Below are 10,000 nucleotides of genomic sequence, written 5' to 3' on the forward strand. Positions count from 1 at the left end.
TCTGACTATCCTCGTGAGACTGAACAATAATAATTATAATAATCATAATAATTATGGGACCTTCTAGGGTCGTTCCAAGACCTACGCAGACTCAGGAACCTGGTCGTTAGTCGACTATGCGATTCGACACCAGGGTAGTGAAAGAAGTAGGGTTAGTAATCTCAAGCAGGTTGCTATTTTTTGGAGTCACCCCTCTCGGGGGTCTCGTAGGGTAGGGCAGTGCCGTCAGTGCGCCTCACGTGGTGCACTGTAGGTATTGCTAAAGGGTGTTTGCAGCGTCCCTCCGGCCGCTAGCTGCACCTAATTTTTAGCCTTTTACTTTACCTCCGTTACGGTTCCTTCCTTCGATCAGGCTGTTCAACCTCTCTAACGGCTAACTTCAGTGCAACTGTGAGATTTTCTCCTAGTTCTACCTTTCCTTTTTCTTCTGGGTCTCTTTATTTTGCTGTCTAACCACTCCAACTCCCTTTTTTCACTGTCTTGCTAAGCGGTGATTGGTGGAAAGTCACCCAGTAAATCAAAACCCTTTCTGGTATTAGAAGACTTAACTGTAATAATAATAATAATAATAATAATAATAATAATAATAATAATAATAATAATAATAATAATAATAATAATAATAATAATAATAATAAATTTCGTAAATCAAAGCTCTTTTTGATATTAGAAGGCGTAAATGAAAAGATAATAATAATAATAATAATAATAATAATAATAATAATAATAATAATAATAATAATAATAATAATAATAATAATAATAATAATAGTGGCATGAGTCTTGAAATGGCGAAACAACCCGCAGTTACGTATATATGTATAAGTATATGAATATCTTTAAAAATATTTACTTATACATAATTGTGGATTTGTGTCTCCCATAATAATAATAATAATAATAATAATAATAATAATAATAATAATAATAATAATAATAATAATAATAATTGAACGTAATAGACCCTCTTTCAAGCAAGTTTATGATACGGTTGGAAACGCTGGAATTCCGCTGCGCCCTTAGAACAACGACGAAGATTCCACGCGAGAATACGCCAAATTCTGATTTCCAGAAACTCTACGGCGATCAAACGCCACTTTTAACTTCCATTTCTTGTATGCAATAAAATTAGTATTTCAAGAAACCAATTTCTTATCCAAACTATAAGTATCGACCAGTTATAAGCAAATATCAGGCCTGACGAGAAGAAAATTATAAGAAGATTTGAGAAGACCATAGATAAAATCAATTCCACTGACGCTGCCATTCTCTTAAACAAAATAATAATAATAATAATAATAATAATAATAATAATAATAATAAAAAAACAACCTTAAGATATGCTAACACGCAACCTGAGGCATCTAAATGCAAGGTGGCTACGCCCCCCTTTCTCTCCCGGGAAAGCCCCGAATATTCAGGGCGGCGCGATCCTTTGATGCGAATGGGCGCTTACTTATAATGCTCTCGGCCCAAGTTGCGGTCAAAAATAGACACGCCGTTCTCCTCAGAACACTTCCTTGTTTCGTTGGGTTTAGGGGAGGGGGGAGGGGGAGGGCCGAATTGCTCCCCGAGGGGCCAATCTTTCCTCCGTGATCATAATTTATGTAATTCGCCACCGCCGAGGGGAAGGCAGAAGTTTTCCGTTTTAATTATGGTTTGTTTAGCGGGGGGATTCTCTGTGTTGGGTTCTTTGTATGCAAAAGCACGGACACATAGATATGCAGACACACAGACAGACACACCACACACACACACACACACACACACACACACACATATATATATATATATATATATATATATATATATATATATATATATATATATGTAAAACTTTGGAAATATTTACGGTTCTCCCATTTCCAAACTCTTTGAGAGGCGACATAGCGTTCCTGAGGAATTCGACCCCACTCTTTAAAGCTTTACAAAGCCATGAGGAGTCGGGAAAACAAACAAGAAGGGAGAGAGATCCAAAGCCCTGCAACAGGGGGGAACGACCATGCACAGAACTGTGGGATTCTAAGGGGATTATTGATTTCCTAAAAAGTTACAAATAAGAAGATTTGACCTCTTTACTATCCCCCAACACTAACCATTCCATTCCAGTCATCACTCCCTACAAAGGTGTTGAACAATCATCGAGAAAACTCACCCTTGTCTCAGACCAGCTTTGACATCAAACCAGTCACTCACCCGTCTACTTATTCTCAATCTTTCCCTATCAGTCTCCCACCATCCGTCTTACTTTCTCGACCAAAATCCTAATATACACTTTCTATGGAATATCAAGTAATGTTTTCCAAATGTAATTATTACCGGCACCTCTATTATAATTACTTATTTACCACGGAACAGTTAATCTTCTCACCCGCTCTTTCGGAATCTTTGCCTTACCCAGATATACCTTACAAACCTAAGTCAGCCAGTCAATCATTACATCAGTACCAAACCTCAACATATCACATGTAACGCCATCAACTCTTTGAGTCTCCATTCTTCAACTTCCTATTGGTCCTTCTTACGGCCTCAACACTCAGTTCCTGAAGCATTTTGAACCTTGTCCTAACCCTCTTCAATAATAATAATAATAATAATAATAATAATAATAATAATAATAATAATAATAATAATAATAATGTGTAAAATTCTCAATGTCGAGAACAGGAGTAATTTTGTATAAGGTCCACAATAATGTATTAATGGTAGAGTGTGAGATTTTATAAAAGTATTTAAATAAATTCTCACATTCTACCATTAATATATTGTTGTGGACCTTATACAAAAAAATAATACTAATAAAAATATTATTATTATTATTATTATTATTATTATTATTATTATTATTATTATTATTATTATTAGTAGTAGTAGTAGTAGTAGTAGTAGTAGTAGTAGTAGTAGTAGTAGTATCATAGTTCCTGAATGAATCTTATCAAATAACTAGTTTTTAAAATTAAAATTTAAAAGAATTTGTGTCTTGGTATACATTTTTTTCAGTATTTAATTCGCAATACAAATACAAGTCAGTTATCATCTCCATACTTATTATTCGTTAATGCCCTCTTAGCATATTTTGCCTGTTGTTTGCCCTTCATCGTGCTGAGTATATTCCCCGTACTCCTGCCGGATGTATATTTGATGTCTACTGGTCCTATCTCTCTCATTCCTTACTGTAATTTCCACAAATTTCCCAATCTTACTGTGTATATTTCTGTCTTTAAATTAGTGCTTCAGTTTCATCCAGTTCTATCCTAACAATGGTGTGTATATTTAACAAATTCTCTTTGGCTCTCTTCTCGTATATTTCTAGAACACCTGTCTCCATATGATTGTGTATATTTATATACATTGTCTCTCTTCTTCCCCTTGTGTATATATTTTGTACAAATCTCATCGTGTAGGCTTTGTGTATATATTCAGATTATGTCGTATATTCATGCATATTTCTTTCTGATTTCTGAGAATATTTTGTGCACACCATTACATTTACTGCCGAGTGTATTTGTGCATTATTTTCCCTTTTATATTATTTTCAATATACCGTGTACCATTCCCTCTAATCACTATGTATATTTATCACTCTTATCACTTTGTATATTCACGAATCATTCTGAACTTCAGTCGTTGTGTATATTTATGTATATCAAGGCAAATTCATCTCTCCTCATCACGACGCTTTGTATATTTGTTTTTGCATATTTCCTGTGTCTTATCTTCTGTCCATCACTGAATATTCTCTTTCCAGTCTGCTACGCCATCATGCTGTTAAGGCAAGTGAGAAAGGAAACGAAGAATTGGATTAAGACTCTTCGCTATCATAACTAGGCGTCTCCTTTCCATTAGCCGGCCGATTTTTCGCGAAATTATACGTCAAAAATGCCGGATTTCTGAAATGCGGATTTATTAAATTTGGAGTTTCTGTAAGGGGGGATTTATTCAAGAGATGATTTTTGATAGCTTGGATTTCTAAATGATAGGGATTCCGGAATGGGGATTTATAAGATTAGGATTTTGGGAAAGAGGATTTATGAAACTGAGGTTTTTGGAATGGGGATTTGTGAAATTAGGATTTTTGGAATGGGAATCTATGAAACTGGGGTTCTGGAATGGGGATTTATGAAATTAGGATTCTGGAATGGCGATTTATAAAATTTAGATTCTGGAATGAGGATTTATGAAATTAAGATTTTTGGAACGGGAATTCATGAAATTAGGATTTCTGGAATGGGGATTTATGGAAAGGGGCCTTAAAAAGTTGTGGATTTCATGGTGAGGATTTCCATATGTATGAATGTATGTACGTATGCGTATAATAAACCCAATATATATACATATGTAATCTATATATAATATATATATATATATATATATATATATATATATATATATATATATATATATATATATATATATATATATATATATATATATATATATAATATAATATAAAACGATACATACCCACACTGCTCCACCCACGCTCAGGAACCAAACCAAGGTATATAAGATAAGCGTGCTGCCCATCCCCAGCAAAAAACACACAGACAGGCAGTCAGTCAGTCACCCACCCACTTACTCACCCCAACGCATTCATAGTGATTCATTCACTCATCTCATTCTCTGATGACTTTGTCTTCCAGCCTGTTTTATCATTCATTGGTTGAGGCGGCGCCTGATACCTTAAGCCCTGTCGGATATGCAAGCGTTATTTTTCGGGGAAGGGGCTTTGTGTGCATGGGCTGATTTGCAGACGCCTCTTCAGACAGAGAGAGAGAGAGAGAGAGAGAGAGAGAGAGAGAGAGAGAGAGAGAGAGAGAGAGAGATGATTTCCATAGGGAAAATCAGGGATACAGCAACATTTTGTTATATAATAAGGGACAGTTGATATTGTCTTTGAAAGAGAGCAGAGTTCATAGAGAGAGAGAGAGAGAGAGAGAGAGAGAGAGAGAGAGAGAGAGAGAGAGAGAGAGAGAGGGTGGGGGTGGGGAGCTGATTTTCATTTGAAAAACCAGGAATACAGCAACATTTTTATGTAATTAGGGACATGTGATAGTGTTTTAGAAAGAGGGCAGATTTCCTAGAGAGAGAGAGAGAGAGAGAGAGAGAGAGAGAGAGAGAGATAACAGGAGGGAAGCCTGCCTAAGGCGGAGGGAGTGTGGGAAAGAAGAAAGGAAATACGTTGACCCAAACTTTATGTTAAGAAAGCAAGGTTTTGCTCCTGTGGGAGGGAAAATGTTACAACTTTCACTAGAACAAATACTGCATTCACGATCATATATATACAGTGTATATATATATATATATATATATATATATATATATATATATATATATATATATATATATATATATATATATATATATTCCGCTTATTATATTATATCATACAATAGTATATTTCCATAAACAGGACTACGTTTGATAATACAATTCATTTCACTATTCTCACAAATCCTGTCTGCCAAGTAAACCATCGTACCTGATAAGGTTTTACCTTTGCCCTTTGAAGAACAGTTATTTTTTCTCCCAGGTACCAAAGTCAGTGGGATCAAGTGAAAAATGCCCTTTGAAGTTATTTTTTTTTTTTGTCAGGTACAAAAGTCCGTGGGATCAACTGAAGAATATCCTTTGAAGAGCAGTTTTTTTCTGTCAGGTACCAAAGTCTGTGGGATCAAGTGAAAAACGCTCTCTGAAGAACAATTTTTTTTCCGTCAGGTACCAAAGTCTGTGGGATCAAGTGAAAAATGAAGTTTGTTTTAAGAATGTATTTCTTTTATTTTTCTCACATATGATAGACCAGTGGTCCATTCACATAAAAGTTAATGAATTACGTCATGCATCTGATCAGTAGATCTTGATGAAGTAGAAACGTTGGGAAAATTATGGTAAAAAAATCAACCCCAAATTTTAAATATTTGTTTAAAGATTGTTCCTTACACGATAATTCCAACTCTTCACAGTATCAGTTTAAACTAACCAACTATACAAAGTTACTTGTTAACTGCTGTAATCATACATTTGCTGACTATTCCCGTCATTTCACGAATATTACATTTAATATTTACTATAATTCAAGCAGTTCACTTAGCTCTATTTAATTTACATACTTGGCCTTACATAAACACGTCTAAACAATTTCAGAGACTTTTAGGAAAGTCCTCTCTATTCATAAACAAAAATTTAAGGTCAAAGTCTTTCGTTCCTTTGCAAATCATTTCTCACAAATGCAAAAATAACACTTGTAAGATACATTCTTAATACAACTTCAAGAGGGACAAAACTGCCCCAGTCGGTAAAGCCTACATAAATTGTATTGGAATCTAAAAAAAAACCCTAATAGGTTTGCATCTAATGATGTCCCCTTTCTTTGATTTAAGAAAGTTTGGAAGCTAAGTTAAATTTCGGTTAAATTCAATTACTTTAAACAAACTCTGGTTCAGAATTTTCGTTGAAGTGGTCTACACTTTCTAAATACAGCAATGAAAACAATTGTCCAAATACATAAGTTGTTCAGGATCTTCACCTTTCATGAGAATTTTAATAATCTTAGTCACTGTCAAAAAAAAAAAAAAAAATGTCGCTTACTTCACAAATTACCGGCCAGGGTCAACATTTAATCGTGGAACGTGGTCAAGGCAATACTTCTGTTCATTGCTTTAGGACCTATTTGTGGAGCTTACTGCACTGAGCACTGATCTGGGGAAACATTTGCTTCTGAACAAGGTGAAGGCAATGATCTGGGTCAATAGCTGGATCTCAATATGATCACGACAACCTTGATCAGAGCCAAAAGAGAAATTGCCAGAGCTCTGTACTGGAGCAACGACCTGGTTTCACACTGGCTGAAAACCTGTAGTTTACGGGCCAGTCTCGACCAAGTTCAAAGACGAAGTCTTGGTCTTCTGATACCACTGACTCTTGTCCACCTCTCGCTGAGAAAACCCGTCGTGGAGGTCACGGCCTTTTGGCCCAGATTGCCAAAATAAGCTGCTGATTCCGTGAGCGGAGGCTGACTATTGAGAGCTCGTAAAATACCGGCAGTTATTTCCAGAAGATCATGGGCCAACTTAGCTGTCTTGATGATGCCTGTTATCCTGGACGAAGTCCTTCCTTGTACCGTTTCTGATTCAGCAACGGCGTCGTATTTTGGTGTGGGTCCCTTTGGAACTGGGCCTAGGGGCACCGTTCCACGAAATGTATCTGCGTAAGAGGCAGCACAAGAACTCAAGACGGTGACCATGACAAAGACGATGAAGGTGCTTGGTTCCATCTTAAGCATGTCTGAAGAGTAACAACCCAGTTTACCAAACCGCAGAACTTGTTCAATATTACCCAGACTTCAGAAGTGACTGAGGTGGACGTCGACTGGTCACAATTATTCGGCACCAGACCCCTTGCTGAAGGTCTGCCCTAGACAGGATTAAGTAGACCCCTTGCTAAAGGCTTTGTCGTATACAGGATTAACTAGACCCTTTACTAAAGGCTCTGTCGTAGACAGGATTAAGTAGATCCCTTTCTGAAAGCTCTCTCATAGACAGGATTAAGTAGACCCCTTGCTTATAGCTCTGTCGTAGACAGGATTAAGTAGACCCTTGCTGAAACTCTGTCGTAGACAGGATTAAGTAGACCCCTTGCTGAAACTCTGTCGTAGACAAGATTAAGTAGACCCCTTGCTTATAGCTGTCATAGACAGGATTAAGTGAACCCCTTGCTTATAGCTCTGTCGTACACAGCATTAAGTAGACCCCTTACTGAAGGCCCTGTGGTAGACAGGATTTAATAGACCCCTTGCTGAAGGCTCTGTCTTAGACAGGATTCAGTAGACCCCTTGCCGAGTGCTCGTTCGCAGGCAGGATAAAGTAGACCGCTTGCTGAAAGCTCTGTCGTAGACAGGATTAAGTAGACCCCTTGCTGAGTGCTCTTTCGTAGGCAGGGTTTGAGTTTAGCAACTAGACCCCTCAGCAAACACTCGCGGACGTCCACAGATGACAAGAAATTCAGGAACAGGGTTGTCGATGAATTCCCGCTTAATGCTCAAGGCCTCCACCTGCTTTAGATAACTCGTTCTAATACCCTTTGTCAATGTGACGTGAGTGTGCCAAGGCCAGAACTGGCTACGGTAATCGGAAGAGACAGTCCTCTTCTAACTGTCCAAAGCACAATTACTGTCCTCAGTGCGAAAGAAATCAAATGGCCCCATCAACTAACTACAAAGCACTGAGGGGCTGTAAACGTGTTTACAGAGCAGTTGAGACTGGTTCTATTATTTTCCATGGGAAGGAAAACTCGAAATACGTTCTTACCTATTTACAGAAAGTCTTAGAGCTTGGTATACGTGTTTACAACAGCTTCAAAATCACAGCTATTTTACGAGTGCTTTTAACTGCCCAAGCACTCTTGCCTCTTAATGTATATTTTAAACGCGCCTGCGTGGATTTCTTCAGTCTTTTCAAAAGTCGAAACTCCGATTCCGTAGGTCGTACTTGCGGTCTGTTGCAAAAAATGCTTGTAAATGATATTATCTTATAAGACGCTGGTTCAAAGTCTGCAAAAGGAAAGTTTGCAGACATTGTCGTCCCACATCATTGGTTCTGAAGGTTGTAGAATTATTCAGCAAAAATAAATAAATAAATAAATAAATAAATTAATTAATAAATAAATAAAAAGAAAACTAAAACAGATTCTAAACGCCATGATCATTTTCAGTGACACTCGTCCAGCGTCATCTACAGCTAGGCTTTGGAACACCATTCTGACTCCATTTTCCATGATTTTTAAAAAGCACCACTGTTGTACTTGTAGGTCTGGGCTAGATAGGGACACTATATACTGTATATAACCATAATACCCTCTTAACTTCTCGAATGCTTCACAATTTTTGGATACGCTGGTTACCACGAAGTTTTATAGATTCTAAAACGCATCTTGAGATCTCAGGCTTTGTAGTGCCAAGCGTATCAAAAAGTGTTTGAAGAATTCGAGAAGTTAAGACTACATTATGACCATTGCAATGACATACGTGTTTGGTAAGAAGTGTGTGTGTGTGTGTTTACAAAGGGAAACCGTATAACATCCACCCATACACCCCAAAATCCCCGAAACGTCTACGGAACTCACTCGATGCAAAACAAGGCGCCCCTCTCCAGTCCAGCCCGCCCCGCCCCAAACCCCACAGCCACTTGCTTCGTGACAACAGCAGTCGACATTCACAACGAATGTTATCAAGAAACTAATCGACGCTCTTACGATCTCTCAAGACTGAGAAACGAGTCTAGTAAATCCGGCAATCCGATCCTTCGCGGATGAAACGAGATATAAGCACGAGTCCAAATGGCCTCATTATCCCAGCGTTCCGAGGCTTAATGAGGACCCCTCTCAAGTCTAATTACGCAAAGATGCGGTCGACTGTGAGTGTGTATATTGGTACCGTCTGTTGCACGACGCTGCCTGACCCTACCTGTGGCGAATGATTTTGGTCTGGGAAGATTGTTGACAGATTTTTGTTTTTTGTTTTTTGTTTTTGTGGGTTGTTGTATCGTCCTGTGCTGAATTTGTTTCTGGACTGGGACGATTGTTTGTAACTTTATTTTTTTGTCTATGTTGTTTTTCGATTTCTTCCTGAGCAGGTTTTTTTATACAGCTTTTTTTTTGAGATCATCAATATTTGCAACTTTAGTTTTTTTCGTTGTTTTTGACTTTCTGCGTAGAATTTTATTTATTTTTTTTTTTATACAGATTTGTTGTGGACATAAATTTTTGCGACTTTTTTTTTATGCCTGCCTTAGAAGAGTTTTTTTAAATACAATACAGTTGCAAATCTTTTGTGTTTTTCTTTCTTCCAGTTTTTTTTTTGGCTTTTTATCCTTTCTTGAGGACATAGAGATCTGCAGTTTTTTGTTTTTTTGTTTTCCTGAGCCTGTTTTTTCTTATCCGGCTTTGTTGGGGACATAAATTTTTGCAACTTTTTTTGTATGTGTTATTTGAATTTGTTTTGGCT

The sequence above is a fragment of the Macrobrachium rosenbergii genome, chromosome 54, assembly GCF_040412425.1.
Source record: "Macrobrachium rosenbergii isolate ZJJX-2024 chromosome 54, ASM4041242v1, whole genome shotgun sequence".
NCBI lineage: Eukaryota > Metazoa > Arthropoda > Malacostraca > Decapoda > Palaemonidae > Macrobrachium > Macrobrachium rosenbergii.